A 21,121-nucleotide genomic window follows, 5' to 3' on the forward strand; every position below is an offset into this window, starting at 1 on the left:
ACATCCCCTAATAATCACAACCCATCTTGTAAAATTCAGTTTTTTCCCTCCTGTTTAGTGAAATACTGGAAACAAGAATAAAAGAAAGTCATGAAAGTCTATAAATTACTAGATGTAGGGATTTGTCTCCTTTCTACCTTCCTGCATTCCTAACTGATTTTTAAAAGCTCAAATCAGAAGAGCATTTTCTCATTTAAAATTCTTTTAATAATAGCTTTTTGCAGTTTTGTTTGTGTGCTCAGTATGTTTACTCCTGGCAAAAGTATTTCCCTCCAGATGTGTCTTATCAGTGACTAATTACAAGGCATTGAAAATACAGAGCAGAACAAAACACTATATGAATAAGATATGTCAAATTTTAAATTATCTTTTTCTGTAAATTAAACATACCAATGTCATTTCAAACTTTTTTAAAAAGAGACTATAATCTGGAAAAAAATCATTTAAATCATTATAAAGTGTCTTAATTTTAGGCTAGTATTTTCCAGATCAATGGCAGGTATTGCTCTACATGTCACAGATTATGGCTTTTGTACCATCTATTTCTTTGCAAAACTATCAATAAGCAATTTGGTTCAAAGAAAACTAATTTCTTGTCATGTCTAATTTTTTTAGAAATATGCATGCAATCATTAAATCTCATTGTTCACCAGTACTCTTCTCACAAGTCTTTTCAATCCAACCTTCAGAATGATTTTTCCTTCTAGAGATGGGAAATATTCTCACACAAACAGTACTTTTCTTGGATTGAGCCACACAAGTATATGCCAGCAGAACCATATAGTGCTCTAAAAAGGCCCATATAGTGGATGACAAAGCCTTACAAAACCCAGCATTGTGTGTTCTAAACTCCTTCAACAAGAGATAGTTGACATTACCACCACAGCTATGGAAATGTGAATTTTCTTAATTTACTGGATGCAAAGACAATGCCAATAGTTTCCTGGTCAAATGTTTCCTGACTGTGAAGTCTTACGACATTATCACACCAGCATGCTGTCCAACCACAATCCTACTATTTCTGTATTGCTTAATAGTGAACTCAACACTCTTTAAGTGGTTTACAATCTGTAAGCCAATTGTCCCCAACAAGCTGGGCACTCATTCAATCAGACTATGAAAGGATTGAAGGCTGAGTCAACCTTGGACCAAACTCACAACGTTGTGGCTGCAGTACCGGCATTTAACCATTGTGACACCTTTTTAAGAATGGGAGCATACTGGTTTGGCATCTTATCACACTTTTCTGCACAACAGCAATCTGGCAATCCATAGTGCATACTCTGTTTTCCACACTGCCAAATGTTATCTTCTGGGAGGAGGGACACAAGCAGTTGTGGCAGCCAACCACCTCCCAAAGCTGGCTGCTGTGAGCATTCATTCTCCATCCTCCTGAATAATAAATAAATAAATAAATAAATAAATAAATAAATAAAGTTTATTTTTAGCCCGCCTCTCCCAGTGGATCGAGGCATGTCACAGCAAAAAGAAATAACAATAAAATACATATAAATATAAAACCATAAAATTAAGTAATCCCCTCCCCTCTTTCCCAGAATTAAACAATCAGAACCAGTGTAACAGTTCAAGTTAAAAATTAAATACAATAACAAAACCCATCAAGCTAGAGGAAAAACATTTTCTTGGGTGAGGACAGCTATTCATGTTAATGTTGGTGGATCAGGAGGTCAGTCTGGGTAGGCCTGCCTGATGAGATCCATCTTGACAGCCTTTTTAAAAGTGTCCAGGGTAGTAATGTGACAGATCTCCTCCGGCAGGCCGTTCCAGAGTTTAAGAGCGGCAGATGAAAAGGCCCTCTGGGTATCCGCAGCCAATCTGGTCTTCTTAGGCTGCAGTAGTAGATTCATCCCTGAGGACTTAAGTGTGCGAGGCGGATAATATGGAAGGAGGTGCTGCCTCAAGTAAGCTGAAGCCTGACGCTGCTATGCGCACATTCACACAGCAGTCTGTGCTATAGGGAGAACAAGCAATCCCAACTGTCAACACCTTCTTGAAGTATTTGCTGTGTGTATGTGTACAAAGCAGGTGACTTCAGGAAGGTACAAAGCAGGTGGCTTCAGGAAGGTACTTGCAGCAGTGATCATTGAGAGGAGGAGGGAGAGAGAAGCAGAATCATGTCCACTCACAGCACATGACTGACTGAGAAGGGGAACTACAATGAAAGACACCTACTGCACCAAGGCAGAAATGGAATAGATGTGAGACTGAGAACCAATTGATGGCTTTTGTCCATCAATGAAAAGGTGCACCACAGTAACAAACAGAATACAAGGCAGCAGCAGGATAAACACAATGTCATGTGATAAGCAGTGGCCCAAAACACTTTTATTGTAAAAGTTCAACTTTTTAGCCCCATGTGAGAAAGCCATTAATGCTAACTATACAGAATAACAACAATAAAATACAAATTCTTGGGCCAAGACGGAGAGAATCATAGAGTTGGAAGAGACCACAAGAGCCATCAAGTCAAATCCTCTGCCATGCAGGAATATACAAACGAAGCACTCAGAGGACCATAAAGCCTTTGATTAAAAACTTCCAAAGGAGATTCTACCACATTCTAAGACAGTGTATTCTACTATCAAATAGTTCTTACCATCAAGAAGCTCTTCCTAATTTTTAGGAGGAATTTATTTTCCTATAGTTTGGATTCACTGCACAATGGCCGCATGGCTGCACCACCATTGAGGACAATGGGATTTGAGCATCCATGAATTTTGATATCTGCGGAGGGATCCGGAACAGATCCCACCCAGATACCAAGTGCCCAATGTAGAAGAAAGCAAAGGTGAATCATGTGTGTGTTTGTGTTCCGTTCCAGCCTCCTGTCAAGGAGGGATTCCAAAACATCCTCCATTTGGATGAGGACTAAGCAGTATGGATTTATATGTATATGAGTGTTTTTGGCTCAGGGTGACTAGACCTGGTCCTCCCTTTCCTGGATCTATCCTTCATTTCAGCCTCCTGTCCAGGAGGGATTCCAAAACATCCTCCATTTTGAACAGGGCTGAGAAGCATAGCTGTATTTTATATCTATATGGGTGTTTTTAGCTCAAGGTGACCAGACTTGACCCTTCTCCTTTTCAGGACCTGCCCTCTATTTCAACCTCCTGTCACTAAACACAATGAATCCTACCACCAGTTCATTTCCACAGATATACAGTCAATATACAGATCCATCCAAATCAAGCAATTGAATTTGCGTGCATATATATATATATATATATATATATATATATATATTAGTGCCATTTTCCAACCAAGTGCCTTCCAGATGTTTAAGATTAATATGCCCACAACCACCCGCCAAAATAGCCACTGATTGTCCTGGCTGGGGATGATAGGAATTGTAGACCAAAACTTCTGAAAGGTACAATTGACAAAAGGCTGTTTTGTACTACGAGAGCTACATCAAGCTGTCTTACGACTATCTGAAATCTAGACATGATAGTCCATTATACAATTCTTTCCAATGATATGAACTGACTAGAATGGTAGTGTTTGGCCATACAATGATCATCAAGATGTCAATACCTTCTTTGAAACTTGGGTATTAAAAAAGGAGACTTCAGACCTAAATGATCAATATAATAAACCCACAAAGGTCCCCAAACACAACTTCCTGATAATTTCCTTGTCAAGTCCTTTATCTGAAAGATAGTATTGTGAAATAACATTGCTCTCCCTCTTCCTTTGCTGATTTATATACTGGTCATAAAAATCTAAGCCTAGATAGGTATGTGAAATGAACTACTGACCTTTGAGTGTTAAACAATTAAAATGAACTGATGGCCAGATTCGACATGGCAGTAATATTTCATTACTATAGTCTCTGGTTTAGCTTAGGGTAAACATAGCACATCAGGTGTTTTTGTTTTTTCTTCTGTGGATAGAAAACTTAAAAGGATCATGAAAAAAGTACAAGGCATATGTGATGGCATTCCCAATAATATTTTTAATATTTTACAGAGTCTGAGAAAGTAACTACTTGTACTACAACTGCCGGAGTCCTTCAATCTCTGTGTACAAACAAGCAATTTTTCCAAGCTCTGTATGTAACTCTTTTTTTCTTCTTTTTTTTCTTTTACATTTCAAATCTACAATGGTATGGCCAAAGCAGATGACTGGTTGGAACATCTTCATTCCCAATTCCTCCTACTCAACACAATTTTTTGTGCTGTCAATATCTCTCTTCATGTTTCTATTTATTTCCTGTATTTATATCCTGCTTGTCAAGTGAAAAATGGAAGCAGCTTAATAATTAAAACCATAAAACCAAATAATATAAACTGATCAAGAAACAGTCTTGTAACACTCTCCATGTAAAACATGCATACAGACATTTTAGTTTGCTAATCTAGAGCTGTTTCTCAATGCCTACATGTTCAAAACTAGATTATGGTTTTATAATGACATTTCTTTCAGTTTCTTCACTGCTGCTGCTACTATGCCTATCAGAATATCAACTCATCTTCATTCTCAGTTGTTCTATTTGCGGCTTAACCTGGCACACTATCATGAAGTTCTCAGACTGTCTAATGGATCTCTGGTCATTCTCAAAATAAAAGACAAGAAGGAAACTGGGGGGGGGGTGTTGGTGGGGGCTACTATGTTGCATCTACACAAGCATGAACATGTGTAAAGGGGAGGAGGAGGAGATGCAATGATAATATTCCAAATCCAATAATCATTAACCAGAATTTATTTTGGTTTAACTCAGTCATTGCAGGTTTTAGATGTGACTGTCAGAGGTGCCGCATATGTTCATGAATATCACATAAGGAAAAAGGTGTTTTTCAAATTAGTATGATCCAACTCTCAATTATTTTCTGGGTTGCACTCTTAGAATCATAGAATAATAGAGTTGGAAGAGAGTTGTTCTACCGTCAGTTATCAACGTCCACACTTCCCAAACAAAGAAACTACTGTACATTTTTAATTCGGCTGCCAATCTAATTACTTTGGCTGTGAAAAGCACACTGCTTAGGTTGCTGAATCATAGTCTTTCACTGGAATTCTCCCTCTCCACCCCACAACATCTGCAGCTCCTGGCAACAGACTTCAAAACGGCAAAGGGTGTTGAAATGCCTACAAAGAGGCAGTTAGTGCTACAGTTAGCACATCTCTTTCATAGTGATGCACAAATAGGACCTCCACTGTCTCTGCTACTTAGTTCCTGTCTGAAATAAAAACAGCAGGGCCAAATGGGCAAGTCTGCAGACTTCCTGTTTAAACTATAGGGTAAACACACCCATGTATAGGCATTTTGCTTCCTTAAACAAGAAAAGTTAATGATTTCAGTGTCAATTTATTTTGGAAATATCACTGCTGGGGAAACCCTCTTAGATTTCTCTCATGCTGAATTCAAAGCAAAAGAAATTTTACAATATCAAAACCATAAAGAGTAGAGTCAAACAACATCACCCAGACCTGGCTAGTAATGTGATCGAATGCAAGAATTTTAAACCTCTGCAACAATTTAAAAATCTGTCTACCCCTCTCCCCCCCCCAAAAAAAAAACACAAACAAAAACAAAAACAAAACAGGGCTATAGCTTTCAGTTCTGTTTGAGAATGCTACTCAGAATTTGGCTATGTGTTTGGGTCAACCCTGCACCTAATGTTTTGTACTTCAAATAAGCCTTTCACCTCATGTTTGACTGTACATTGCAAAGATCTGCAAGGATAGGATATTCATATATGTACAGTCGTCCCTTCCCTTACACGGGGGATCCTTTCCGGACCCCCCCCCCCACGTAAGGGAAAAACGCAGATGCTCAAGCCCCATGCTGGAAGCCACATAAGGCACGCCTGCATATGATGCGGCACACTGTACTCACAAAGGGCTCCTATCTGGAATTGCACAGAAGACTCTAAAAGGTCTTCTCCTAGCAGAAATTTGCATAATGTGTATCAACTATAGGAAATGGCCCACTCAACACATGTGACATCAGGGATAGGACTACTCAGTGTAGCCTTACCCACATGTTACACATAATGTTAATCTTAAAGCTAAAATAGGACTTTTGAACCCATCCCCACAAAAAATGTTTTGCTAATAGTGCAGTCCCATATGCTAAGCCAGTGAAATCAGTTTCTGCATTTTTAATTCATTGGTTGGCCAGGTGTCATCTGTCTAGAGATCAACCAATTCTGATCAACAGACTAATCCTAGAATCTTCATAAAATATGTAGAAGGGTGGGGGGAGAAGCAAATGAACATACTGGGTGGAGGAGGTGGCTTGTCATCCCAAAAAAGTGCAAATAAGCACATGACTTGTCCTTGAGCTAGTAAGAAATGTCTGCATGTCACTGTCACCTTGATGGCAGCCTGGGAGCAGGAGGTGGTCCAATGGCCCATCATCTCCCATTAAGATTTTTCTTTTGGAAGTGAGAGAAAGAAAAATGTGAAGATGTATTATTTTCCCTGGGGGAAAACCTTAGTAATCTTAGGGAAATTATTAATTTGGTAGAAGCGGTATCTGTCCAAGACAGCTGAAGAAGAAAATTATAGCAGTTGTAAATTCCTATTTATTTTAAAAGTATTGTGTGCATTGTCTTGATAGCAATTAGATACAATGTATTTGTAGAAAATACCATCTGTTGCAAATTTTTAGTTTACAATGAACATTGTTAAAATATGGGACGTTAATGAATGGGGATCAGCATTAAACTACACGATGCCATACATATTTGACTTCACAACAGATGGTTAAAAGCCAGTTAAGTATTATACTAAATAAAAATACTTCCTGAAAATGAGGAGACATTCCAAAAACATTTCACTGCCTGAGCTGTAAATATCACAACTTAAATGCACCCAATAGCCAAAGTGAACACACCTGCAACTCAAAGCACACCAAGTAACATGATAATTATCCATGACATTATTGCATGATTGATTATTTTACTGCTCCTGGCTGTGAAAACAACACACACACACACACACCTCCAAAAGGCTGAAATAATCATAATTTATGGGTCTAGCACTCCATAAATCTGGTGAACAAATGATTTTTTTTCAGTAACCCTTTCCCTGTTAAAAGGAATAAACATAAATGAAATATAAGTAGTGTTTGTGGTCTTGAACTGGAATCTTTAAAGATGAAACTAGGTGGACAAAAAAAGCTGCTGTTCTAAAGAACTATTAAGTACATGCTTTATTTATTCAACCCTATTTAAAATTTAAAATAGAAAAGATGTAGAAAGATGTACAAAACAATTAGCACAATTCATTTACTTCAAAAATAGAAAATATGTATATGAAACTACTGAAAATTCTTCCAATTCAATCACTACCAAAAAAAAATTGCACTTTGAACAGTTAAACTACAAATTCCTAGACAGTAAAACATACACAGACTGCCTTACAGTTATACCTTACTACTTGGAGGTAAGTCCCATTGACTTTAGTGAGAACTACTCTCATGCATGTATGTACTGAACTGCAGCATGCAGTAAATGCACAATGTTCAACATATGCTGCTTAGCTAGCAGCATATCTTTACACTTCAGGATTTGGTCTAGTTTCTTCATAGTTGCTGTTCCAAGCCCTAGTCTAATTCTGATTGTTTTTTACTACTATCTCCATTCCCATTAATGACTGAGCCAAAACATGGAAAACCTTTAACTGTTTCAATGTCTTTATTGTACACTTTAAACTTATGGAAATGTGAGGTCATTATTTGTTATTACTACTTTTGTTTCCTTAAAACTGTAAACACCTTTTGCACTTTCTTCTTTGAATTTCTTCATTAAATCATTCCAAGTTTGCTATTTTCTATTTAGTAGCTTGGTGTCATCTGCATATCTTAAATTGCTGATGTTAATTCCTCCAATTTTCATCCTTCTTTTCTCTGAGTCTAACCCTGTTGTGCATATGATATGTTCTGCATACAAGTTAAACAGACAGGGTGTTAAAATGTAGACCTGCCCACAATTGGAAACCATTCAATGTCTTCATATTTGGTCCTAACACTAGCTTCTTGTCATGAGTAAGGGTTTTGCATCAGGACAATCAAATATTGTGGCACACCCATTTCTTTAAGATAAATCCATAGTTTTTCATGATTGACAGACTCTGAGGCTTTGCTATAATCTATAAACACAGGCTGATTGTCTTCCAAAATTATTTGGTGTGCAATAATTTGGTCTGCAAAATTTTGTTTGCAATATGATTGCTAGTGCCTCTTCCTTTTCTTGTATCTGGTATTTATTGCTCCATAAGTTTTTGATATAGAATTTTGAGTATCACTTTGATTGCATGAGAAATTAATGCAATGGTCCAGTGTTTAATAGAATTCCTTGGCCCCCTTTCTTGGGGATTGGAATGTATATTGGGTGTTTCCAGTCTGTGGGCCATTCTTTTATTTTCCATATTTGCTGATGACTTTTAGTTAGAACTAAATAGATTCTCTCTCTAGATTGAAACAGGTCTATTGCTATGCCATCTGTTCTTGGTGGCTTATTTCTCTCAAGTGCTCTAAGAGTAACTTCTACTTCACTTTATAAAACTAGAGGTTCATCTTCAAATGGTTCTTTCTTGAATGACTCTGGCATCCTTTCATCTCTTTTATATACAGTGGGTCCTCGCCTTACGTGGGGATCCGTTCCGGATCCCTCCGCGTAAGGCGATTTCTGCCTATGCTCAAGCCCCATTGGAAACAATGGGACTCGTGCACGGCGGCGTGGGCGCCCATTCAATTGAATGGGACGCGCCGCCCCTTCTACCCCGCGTGCTCCCTGCGCGTGCCCCACGGCTTGAGCACGTATGCTCAAGCCGTGTATGGCGCGCCCGCATATGGTGCAGGCGCGCTGTAGTTCTGTTTTCATCTGTTTTATATAATATTGTTTCCATCATCTTTTTATATCTACTTGGTCATGTAATGTGTTCCCAGGCTGGTTGTAGAGCATCCCCATTCTTGATTTAAATTGCCCTTTGATTTCACAGGTCTTTTAAAAGAGGTCTCTTGTTCTCCCTTTTTTGTTTTAATTTTCTATTTCTCTGCATTGATTACTATAGTAGTTCCATTTGTCCCTGTGGACAATTTCATGAATACCTGCATTTAGGACTCTAACTCTATTTCTGTTACCTTTTACTTTTGCTTCTTGTCAGTCCTTAACTGCTAGATGAGTTTTATCTCATTTACTGGGGCTTCTCTGTCTTTTTTGCTGCAGGTAATGTCTTTTTGCATTCATTCTTTCTTGGCAATATTCCTGGCTTCAGTTCAGAGTCTTTCTGGCTCGTCATCAATTAGGCTTAATAGTATAAATCTATTTTTGTATTATCTTTAAATGAGTCTAGCTTTATGTAAGAAACTCTAGCATATATACAAGAAGTGGATCAGTATGGAGAGTTCACTTTGGGTTCTGAAACAAAAACTTTTTTTAGAAGATAGCCATTTAGAAGATGCAACAAACTCAGAGCATCTTTAGAAAAACACAGCATGATTTTATAAACAAGTGAATGGAAGAGGGATTAAAGAAAAAAACCTGTCCAATGCCCTGGAGATAGAGAATATTTTCTGCTAAGATAAATACTGCATTTTAGTTATAAATATAAGAAACATTGGTGTACTTTGCCACACACAAAATATTTGTTTCTTTTACAGAATACTTTTGACAAATACCAGAAATATTGGCAAATATACTTACAAGTATAATTTACTATAGTGTTTTAATAAAAACAGTGTCCTGTTATTCAAGTTACATCTGCACTGAAGTATATTATAATATATTGCTTACTTGTTGGAAAGCCAGCAACAGATACTCTTTTCCTGAAATAGGAGTGATAGAACATTAAACTTTTGAAAAAGTAAAACCAAAGCTAAAATGTATCAAATAAAAATCTCTTGATATACTACATGCAATATACCTGGCCTTAAATCTTTGGAAAGCTTAGCTGCCCCTCCTAACGCACAGATCTTGAATCCATGGTCTTGAATATTCACGGAGGGGCAACCTCTGTTGTTTTCAATGGGGTGTGAGCCTGTATGCACCCGTGGACATGTGTCCCATTCAAGCCTATGTGGCTTGGATAAGCACAAGCCTCCATTTTCATTGGGGGGGGGGGGTCCTAAACGTATCCCTCACAAAAATGTCCAACCCACCTGTGTAGAATAAAGAACTGTACTTTGCAGGGGTGGGTATCATAGAATCATAGAGTTGGAAGAGACCGCAAGGGTCATCCAGTCCAATACCCTGCCATGCAGGAAATCCAAATCAAAGCATCCCCAACAGATGGCCATCCAGCCTCCATTTGAAGACCTCCAAGGAGGGAGACTCCACTACACTCCGAGGGAGTTTGTTCCACTGTTGAACAGCCCTTACTGTCAGGAAATTCCTCCTAATGTTGAGGTGGAATCTCTTTTCCTGGAGCTTGCATCCATTGCTCCGGGTCCTAGTCTCTGGAGCAGCAGAAAACAAGCTTGCTCCTTCCTCAATATGACATCCCTTCAAATTTTTAAACAGGGCTATTATATCACCTCTTAACCTTCTTTTCTCTAGGCTAAACATCCCCAGCTCCCTAAGGCATTCCTCATAGGGCATGGTTTCCAGACCTTCACCATTTTAGTCGCCCTCCTTTGGACACGCTCCAGTTTCTCAATGTCCTTTTTTGAATTGTGGTAACAGTGGCTTTCCAGGTGGTTTAGGTGTGCAATTCCCATGCAACTGGCCATGATTTCTGGGGCTGATGGGCACTGTAGTCCAATAGCATCTGGTAAGTCATAGTTGCTCACCATGGCCATCTGTCGGGGACACTTTGATTTAGATTTCCTGCGTGGCAGGGGGCTGGACTGGATGGCCCTTGCTGTCTCTTCCAACTCTATGATTCTATGACTAGCCACATTATGCACCATACTCTTATAGTGCTGCTGTTCCACTTTAACTGCTCTGGGTGCCTCCTGTGGCATTCTGAGGCTAGTGAGGCCTAAGAGCTCTCTGGCTGAGAATTCTAAATGCCCCTCCTTAGACTGCAAATCCCAGAATGCAACAGGAGGCAGCCAGAGCAGTTAAAGTGGAATATCAATGCTATAAGAGTGTAGTGTGGAAATCTAGCATGCCACCTACCTTAAAATGATTATCATTAAAAAGTATCGCTGCTAAAATCATATTAAGGGACCAGAATATAAGTCATGGGGTTCTCTTGTGTAACTTAACAGCCAGATCACAGAAAACAAAAAACATCATGATAACCTCACATAATTACTAAAAACACAAATGGTAAACAATGAGTAAATCCTAATGAGAAAGATGGGTTTTAAAAAAAATTTAAGTGTTCTGCCTAGTAAATATATTATGTACCAGTTTTTAAAAGGTGGTTAACCATGTATGAAGAAAAGGTAAGCAGTTTACTTCTGACTTGAGCCTCAAAGATATATTGTATCTCTTTGTTCCCATATATTTTTAAAAACCTTGTGTGGCATGCATGCACGCACGCACGTGCGTGTGCACACACACACACACACACACACACACCTTCTTTCAGGGTTTAGTAGTACTCTTGGAGGCCTTCCAAAAGTCTTATCACCAAGGTACCTGCCATGTGTACTGTTTCTGGTAAAAATAACACTTTCAGAACACTGTCAACTTTTGCAGAGGTACGTGCATCATGTGGGAATTGTTTCACTGGAACAAAAACTTGAAAGGGATGGAATAGTTTTTGGTGATTTTGGTGGTAGTTGGTTGCTAGAGAAGTGCAATGTGGTTCACAGATTCCAAAAAGTTTTCCACCCCTGGTTTACAGCTATGTCTATTGCTTTTACACTGGGAAGCTGAATCAAAAACAAGAGGGCAAGGGTCAGACAGTGATGGGAGGAAACAGTCTTCAGTGTGACTGTCTGAAGTCACTGATTCCTAAGTAAAGGTCAATGAACTGTCAGTTTGCCAGATGGTATAATGTGACTAGCTAGAGAATTTTGATGTGACAGATTAAAAGGTTAAGCATTATACTGCGAGAGGCAGACCAGAATCAGTTTGGAACTGGAATCAGATTTTTAAAAGAGCCCAAGGAGGAAGAAGGTGGCAGCAGAACATGGAAGAAGAGATGAAAAATGAAAACGTGAATAGCTTAACTGTAATACAGGGTGGCAGCAACCAGTGTCTGCCCAAGGGAGAAAGGATGACAGAGCTGAAGTTACACAGAACTGGGAAGATCTGTTAATAGAGGATGTTCCCAATAGAAATTCTTCATGAAAGCTGACGCCTCTGAGTGGAGGTGAGGGTGTGTGGGAGAAGGGAAATGGCTGGGGGCAGCAGAAACTAGAGAATAATACAAACTGCTACTTTAATAACAGAGGTTAAAAAATTGGTGGGATGAAACTTCAGTTGTGGAATTTAGCATTTTTGATAGGATGGGTGGTCATTCCTTCTCTACACAGATAACAATGAAGACCTCACCCATAAGAGCTTTTTGTTTGTTTCTGTATTGCTGCCCCCCCTAACACAGAATAATGTAGCTTTTCATATATTATTCTTGAACTTGTAACAGTTCAAAGGGAGTCCTTAAAAATACCACAATTAATTTATTTGCCTTGCACTGACAGGACTCTGGCACTCTCTGCCAACACAGGGATTTCCTGACAAATATATAAGGCACAGAGCATTGCTAAACCATATTTCTAATTGCTGAAAAAATATTTTGAGCTTTACTCTCAACACTACTATATTTACCTCTCTCCCAAATGTCTACACATTGGGGATGCCTTGACTTTTGGACTAGATAACAGATCAGCAATTATAAGCAAGAAAAAAAGATCATTAACAAGAAGAATGGAACTCCTGAGCTTTTCTGTTAGCAGCTGTGGCTGGATACTTTGCAATACAACCTTAACATAATTACGTCAGGTTTCTTTTATTTGTTTATATTAAAGTTGGCTATGTGAAGATGCAAATAATGAATGAAGGGAGCAATGTGTTCACTGGCAATGATGAAACTACATTCTCAAAGAAATGCAAATCCCTTGCAAAAAAACTTGTCTGAGAAATATTTTAAGCTTTCTGTTTCAGCCAAGAACATGAGAAGTACATGGAGTGTGGTCTCAAGTGTGGAATTTTCTTATTAAGTTCTGAAAAAGTGCCCAGCTGGCCTGTCTGAACAGTAATTATTTTTATGTATAAAACCATTACACCTGCTAGCAATCATTAATTCTTTTGGTATATAAACAAACACCAGACACAACACTGTTTGTAACTGCTGCACCCTATGGCACCTAACCGAATCTTCTGTGATCTGTGAAGTAAAGAAATGCTGAAAATACACAAATATGGTTGTAAATAGCAACAAACAAGAACAGGAGATGACAAAGAAAATAACAAAAATGCATTCATCTGCAAGACTAAGGAAACAAAGCAGATCTAATATTAAACATGACGTGAATGTGGCAGTATCCATAAATGTGTAGAAGCAGTTGTGGGACAATGAAGGGAAGAGATGGAAGGAGTGGTCCTAGAGGAGGAAGCACCACTTTATGGTTTGGGTATTGTACATTAATACCTTCTGAAAAAAGGTGTTTTGAAAAACTATATAATCTCCTTAAATATTTTATATGTTAAAACGTACTATGATTTCCCTCTTGAACAGCACAGAAAAAGTTATTTCAATATATTTCAGGGGGGAAAGACCTAGGATGCTTTCATGTGCTGTGAACGCAGAGATTGGCTAAATATATGATTGTACAGTGAAAACTGAGATCAGCTAAATATATTACAGTAAGCCCTCTATATCCATGATTTTTTATCCACAGATTCAAGCAACCAAAGTTTGAAAATATTTTTAAAAATATATAAATTTCCCAAAGCAAATCTTGATTTTGCCCTTTTATTCAAGGGACATCATTTTACTATGCCATTGTATTGAATGGGACTTGAGCATCCATCGATTTTGATATCCACGGGGGGGGGGGGGGTCCCATTGGATACCCAATGAGCTTGTAATTGTACTAGTTTTTTTAAAAGAAAAAAACATGCTGAGCAGAGGAATACATTGATCAAGTAGCTGGTTCCAACTTACTTCACAAAACGCACCCAGAATAAGTAAAAACAAGACACACAAAAAAGTTTGTTTTCTGCAGCATCAAAGAACAGAACTAGAAGCAATGGGTTCAACATATAGGAAAAGAGATTCCACCTCAACATTAGGAAGATCCTCTTGGCAATAAGAGGATAGTGGAACACACTCTCTTGGGAGTGTGGTAGAGTTTCCATCTTTGGGGGGTTTTAAACAGAGGCTGGATGGGTGTGCTTTGATTGTGTATTCCTGCATGACAGGGGGTTGGACTGGATGGCCCTTGAATTCTCTTCCAACTCTATGATTCTATTAATCTAATTGGATTGCAGGGCCACTGTACTGTTGTAATAACACAGTCAGCCCCCCATAGCCATGGATTCTTAATACATAGATTCAACCATCTATGGCTTGGAAATATTCCAAAAAGTTATACATTCCAAAAAGCAAACATTAATTTTGCTATTTTATATGAGGGACACCCTTTCACTTCACCACTGTATTTAATGGGACCTGAGCATCCACAGATTTTGGTATCCATGGGGGTCGTGGACCCAAACAGCAGTGGATACCAAATGCACACTATAATAGTGGGTGTGTGTCTGTTTCTACTACTACTCTGAAACTTGGAGCAAACATTAAGGGACTACACAGGATTTGTACCTTGTGGTTATTTGAATTTTAAAATGAGTATTTGATTCTCTAATACACATTAACTGATTATATTACAGTGGACCCTCAGGCTGAGGTTTGGTTTGATTATAATAACTGGATTATTGTTCTGTTACCAATTACTTTTGTTGTGAATGGTCATTGTCATTTCCTTGTGAGATCTATCACAGACTGTAGCCCTCTTAAGAAGTACCATTTACAGACTGTTACAAAATATTTCAGTTGCATGGAATGGGGACATCACAACTCACTCACATCCAATATTGTGCATTCTTTCTTGTTGCACCCTCTCAAATTTACCTGTACAGCATGCATGAGTATAGCACAGAATGATTCTCATGTATGCTAAAAAGATTCTATGGTACAGACATGTTCATTCTCTATAAGATGCCTAGACAGAGGAAACCAGAGTACCTGGTGTGAAGAGTGGGGTATATTGGTCAGAACCACTTCTGTTTTGTATCATCCCAGGAGTAATACTTCCAAAAATAGTCTGCACTTCTTAGATTTCATGGCCATTCAGCCCATGTTTTACAATGCTTTCCTTTATACCCATGTGTATAAAACTGCCAACTGAGAATTAACAGTTCATGCAAGTGTAGAAATTGATCCTTTTTTTTTTTACAATAAACCCATTAAGTCTCTTGTCCTTGCATTCTAAATACTGTCTTATCAACAATTGGCATTATAAAGACTTACTAGTTATTTATCCATAACAATATCAATATGTATTACTCTTTTGTCAACAAAATGAGCAAGTGAATAGTGTTCAGAGGCAATCTTTTAAAAGTAGATGTATGGTTTTTTTAAAAAAAAAATCTGGACACAGCAAAAGATGTATTAGCAAAGTTTCCACTTTTGGCAAAGTGACAAAATATACATTCACCAAATGTTGACTTCCACAGTTCAGATCACTCACACCTCTCAGTCTGCAAGGACCTACAAATAACAGCTGTTGAAATTTTTGCATAACCTAAACTTTCAGCTCTAAAGAACTCTTACCTGTCTCAATTTGTTTATATTCTTGGTAATGGAGCGATTCACTATTTATACTAGTTGTTTAAACAGTAACATGGCTGTTACAGGGATTGTACATTTGCATAGGGATGACTAAGCCTAAGTAGATGCCTTAACTTTTCCTCAGATATATCTCTGAGAAAAGTGTTGGAACTGTTCTTTTCCATATACTGTATTTCCTTTGTTTTGCAATTATGGATTTATCAAAATAATATTTTCAGATAAATTACACACAGCACATTCTTTATTTATGATGGATGAAAAACTTCAAGAAGTCCCATCTTTGAAACTATGCCAATAACTATGAACTGAGAGTAGGGTGTACACACTGAGGTGCCAAGGCAACATCAGAAACCATGACATTAGATTAGTATTAAATGCACTGGTGAAGCTGAATAGGTACTTCTTTCAGATTCATAAACTGCCTGTGCTCTGAGGAAAACACACATTAACCGTTACAATTGGCAGGTGTGGATAGCTGTTTTTTTTTTCCTGTTTGGATTTGCCACTTTGGTTTTCTCTCCATGAATCCTAAGTGGAATATCAACTGAAGGAAGTTTGGTCTAGAGCTGAGGCGTAATACTGTGACCCAATACGATTAGCTAGATACAAAGAAAGCCTTCTAGATTTACCCAGTGCTTTAAGAAAAATACAGAAATGTTAACATTTTATTGACCTGGCATTCTAGTTCTTGGCCCACCTAACACAGGTGTCACAAAGCTCATAATTAAACTTGGTAGGGCCCACGCAGCTAGCACAGAGGTGAGTGTTTATGACCTTAGCGAGATGGGATTTCCTTTCAGAAGGCAGGACATCAGTAGAAAGTTTTTAAGTAACATTTATACAGAAGCTGTCACTGAGAGAAAGATATACTATGGTGGGACAAACTTTTTTCTGTGGTAAGAGGAAGGCATAACAATCATGGAGACCCCCTGTCTTGTTTGTGTATGTTGTAATTGCATCCACTGCATTATTGGGGACTTCCCCTCCTGTTGTACTTTTACATTTTTGCTTTCCTGGATTCCTGCAGTCACACCATGCTGTTTATATGCCAGTGTGGTAGTGCACATTTTTTGCCTTAAGTCAGAGTATACGGACTTCTTTTTGCTCTAGTTTTTAGCCCTAGAGCATGGCTACACATTGAATTCATCCCGGTTTCACCTTGTACATCATCTAAACTACATGGTTTCGAAGCACGTTGAAGCCACTTTATTTGGTCAGTGTGGACAACTGACAAAGGCCCAAAAATGTATGGGCCAAAAGAAGTGGCTTCCGGCCGCTTTGGGGTCATGGTGTATACATGATGCATGCCCCCGAAGTAGTTGGAAGCCACTCCACAGTCGCCACTAAAGACAGCCAAAAGACAAAAAAGACAAAAAGGAGCCAATTAAATCTGGCTCCTGGTGGCAGCCGGCTTGAGACTGTAGTGGCAGCCTGCTTTGGAAGTGGGCCGTGCAATCACCATGTTCCCAGCATAATCATGGCCTGATCACGGATGGACCAGCCTTCGGCCACTCCTGGTGGGCCATCTGCTTCACCACAAATATTTCTTTTAGGTAAAACCCTAATGTTCCTATATCTAAAGTTCAGTTAAATTTCACATTACATTCTCTTTGGCCCTAAGCAGATGGGCTAAAGAAAGCAGCTTCTGGCCACTTCAGGGGCATGGTGTTTAGATGATGCATGCCCCTGAAGCATCTGGAAGCTGCTCCAAGGCCACCTGAGGCAGCCTGAAGCTACCGAGAAAAGGAGCAGATTTAATCCACTCTTGCTGGCATTCAGGACTGTGGCAGCAGCTGACTTTGGGAGTGGGCCATCTGGTCACCACAATGCCAGGGCGACTGGTGCTGGCGTGGTCTCTGGCCATTCTATTTGGCCAGTCTGCTTTGCCCCTTAGACATACAGTATTTTTATTTTTATTTTTTTGGAAAAGAATATCCTAGAAGAAGAAAGAGGTTGACTACAGTCCCAAAAGACCACTATGACACATACAGTAGCTGCAAGAACCACTGAGGAAGACATGAATATAAGATACTTGTGTTGTGGATTTAATAAACTACTGTACTTGAAACTTTTATCTAGTGTTATGTAGGCTAATGTATATGTAAAAATAAATTACTATCTCCCTAAATGTCAGCATTATAACTATCTCCTGCATAAATTTTATCAGGCTATACGTCTTTATCATCCTAGCAATGTTTTATAAAGTATTTCTTAATTCATTAATATGATCTGGCATTTCATAAAGTAAACTTCAGCCATTTGAAACAGAACACGATGCTACAAAGTAGTACTTGAGAAAGAACATTAAACATTTAGGGTAAAAGTGTATACATTTCCAGTGTAGACTGAAGCACTAAATCAACTAAAACTTGCTTCTGACAGACTAGTGATGAATTATGGGATTTTCACTAATCCTCAGATAAACAAAGTGAACTCTGTTCTTGAAGCAAGATCTGCCTGTTAAATCATACAGCCCAGATTCTGTTCCTCTGTTGGAAAATGTGATACTGCATTGATTGTTACACAGGTTAGCTCTTTAAGTTTTCCAAATGCCCTTTGTGCATACAGAGCAAAGAAAAATTATGTGGAAGAGCATATAAGTGCAAAATAGATTGATCCACAATGCAGAACCATCTATGGATCAAGGCCAAAAGATTGATAAAAATAAAAACATGGAAAATACATAAAAATGAGACTATTTTCTCTTGAAAATATAATCATCATCTCTATTGTCAGCTATCTTATTTGAGAGTTTTCCCTCTGGACCTGTTAGAAAAATGTGAACACATCAGGACAGATCAGAGATACTGTAATCCATTCCTCTTAAATGTTACTAGAGGCATTTGTGATAATGTGTGTGCAGATTCTTGGAACTACTATTGTTCTTTCTTATTCTTACTTTAGGTCTAATATGGTCACAACCAAATACCTGGAGTTGTATGATGCTGATTATTTTATATTTTGTCCTATATGTTTTGTGTGTGTTCTCCAGAAATAAAGTAGTCTGAAGTGATTTTTTTTAAAAAAAAATCACCTTTCAATCTCTATAAAGACTCCATAATTATTAATACCTCTATTATTGTAACCTACAGTGCACCCAGGTCATACAGGGGCATGCTGGAAGAGGCAATGGTGTGTGTGCCCATGATGTACACAATGCTGCATACACAATCCCCACTGAGTATACGTGGTATTTCCCTTACACACGGGGTCCGGAATGGATCCCCCTGTGTAAGGGAAGGGCCCAGTGTATTTGTTTTAAATGTATGTAGGATACAAAGAGATACAGTGATTCTTGTTGTTTCTTGAAGACTAAATCATTTATGGTGGCATGAATGTTCAGTTCACTGAAACAGTCCAGATTCTGTCAAAAGGGGCAGGACACCAAACCGTACGCAATGGGTGTAACCCACTCCTTACTGGTAATGCACTAGCAAAACATTGTGACTGGTGCAGAGAAACATGTTTAATCACTACGGTTACCATTTTAGGCATCTGGTGAAATGGGCTGTAGCTGATGTAAGCTTATGTCATAATTAAGACACCACAAGACTATTTGTTGTTTCTGTTGCTACAATGTAATACGGCTATCCTTCTGGAATGCACTGGCCTCCCCCACTGCAACATGAACTCCTACAATTTAAGAAAAGAAGAAATCTTTTGTACTTTTGCATGAGAAATAGCACACCTGTCAGTAGTTTAGAATTATAATCTTTGGTGATTTAAGTTGCATTAACTGTACTGTTCCCCCAATTAAGCCTTTTAATCACCTTTTTCTATAGGTCACCGTCACCCCTATTGTATTCCAATTCTTCCAGTACTCAGAAAAGGCTTTAAAAGAACTGACACCACAAAAAATAATATGCCACCCAAGATACTATATGGCAGGTGTTCGAAGTGAATCCCTTCTTTTGGATCAAAATGCAGGACTCAAACAGCCAAGGAAATGGTTTTGCTATAAATTTCCCCTCTTCTCTCACTTCTCAATAGTTCCCACTTGCAACACATGAAGGCCATTAGTGTATTCCTCTTCCCCCCACTAGTTCCAGGTACTGGAGACAATGAAGTATCTCACTGGGTTCCAATTCTATTCCAGGCAACAAAGTGTAAGTCTTAACTATTAATTTATATGCCATTTATTTCAGCATAGCTATGTAGTTGGAGTTGGGGTGGTGGAGTTGGAAGCAATTTTGGGTGGAATCAGAGCTGGTACAAATGAATGACTTCAGCTTCAAAATAAAAGCATATAATATTAAATGCCTATTTTGTTGCACATTTATCTTCATAGGAATTCAGGGGAAAAACTGTTTAGAAATTATGATCAAAGAAATATATTTTATGTTTTATCAATCTATGTAGCCTGGTGCTACCATTTTACTACGGTAAATTTGTTGTTCATAATTAATATACATTTTGCCATTTATGAAGGCAGGTTTGGAATAAGACAATAGAAAAAGAGGAGTCAGAGTGGAAAGTTTGGCATGCCAATACCAGAGTCCTGTATTTCACTCTTTACAGACCAATAATCAATGCAAAGTGAAACCTATTGGGATTCCATTATACAAATGAAAAAGAAAATGAGAGGAAAAGAAAGAGAAGATCTGCTGTAAAAGAAATGATTATCACCTGATGGAATCATATCAATCAGCTCTGTGTTTCAAACAATTATTGTGTCTAATCTTATTAGGACTGAAAAGATACAGTGAAAAAGACACATTAAAATAGTTTTGCTAGTTGGGGTGGGGAGGGGCATAGCACAGTAATGCATCACATGTTCTGCATGCTGACAGTCCTGGGATTATGGATTCAAGCCTTGGCATCTTCTGCTAGGGTTGGGAAAGACTCCCATTTGAAACTTCAGAAAGTCATTTCCAGTCTGTATGAATACTGAACTAAATAGACCAATGATCTTACTTAGTAAAAAGCAATTTCTTAGAGACTTAAGTATCAGTAGCCAACCTGTTAGAGCAAATTGTTTTTACCTGCCAAGATTTACAAGTCTTAAGAAACTCTATACCTTTTCTCACAACTGCAAAGGGGTTTGAGTGTTGGACTCTGGAGACAAGACCCCGCTCAGCCATGGAAATCTATTGAGTGACCCTCTCAGCCGCAATGGCAAACCCCCTCTGAACAAATCTTGCCATGAAAATTCTGTGATAGGTTTACCTTAGTGTCACCATAAGTTGGAAAGAGCTTGAAGACACAACAACAACAACAACAACAACAACAACAGCAACCTGATGAGAAGCAAGTAAACCTACTCAGCATCTTATCCTTGCCTCTCCATTCCCTTCACAGAGCATCACAGGAGTCTAACCTTACCCATACATGCCCCGCCACAACTGTATAAAAGACCACCACTTCACCATTGAAGAAGAATGATACTCACTACATATCCCTTCAA

This window comes from Sceloporus undulatus, chromosome 2 (genome assembly GCF_019175285.1).
Source record: "Sceloporus undulatus isolate JIND9_A2432 ecotype Alabama chromosome 2, SceUnd_v1.1, whole genome shotgun sequence".
In the NCBI taxonomy this organism is placed as follows: Eukaryota; Metazoa; Chordata; class Lepidosauria; order Squamata; family Phrynosomatidae; genus Sceloporus; species Sceloporus undulatus.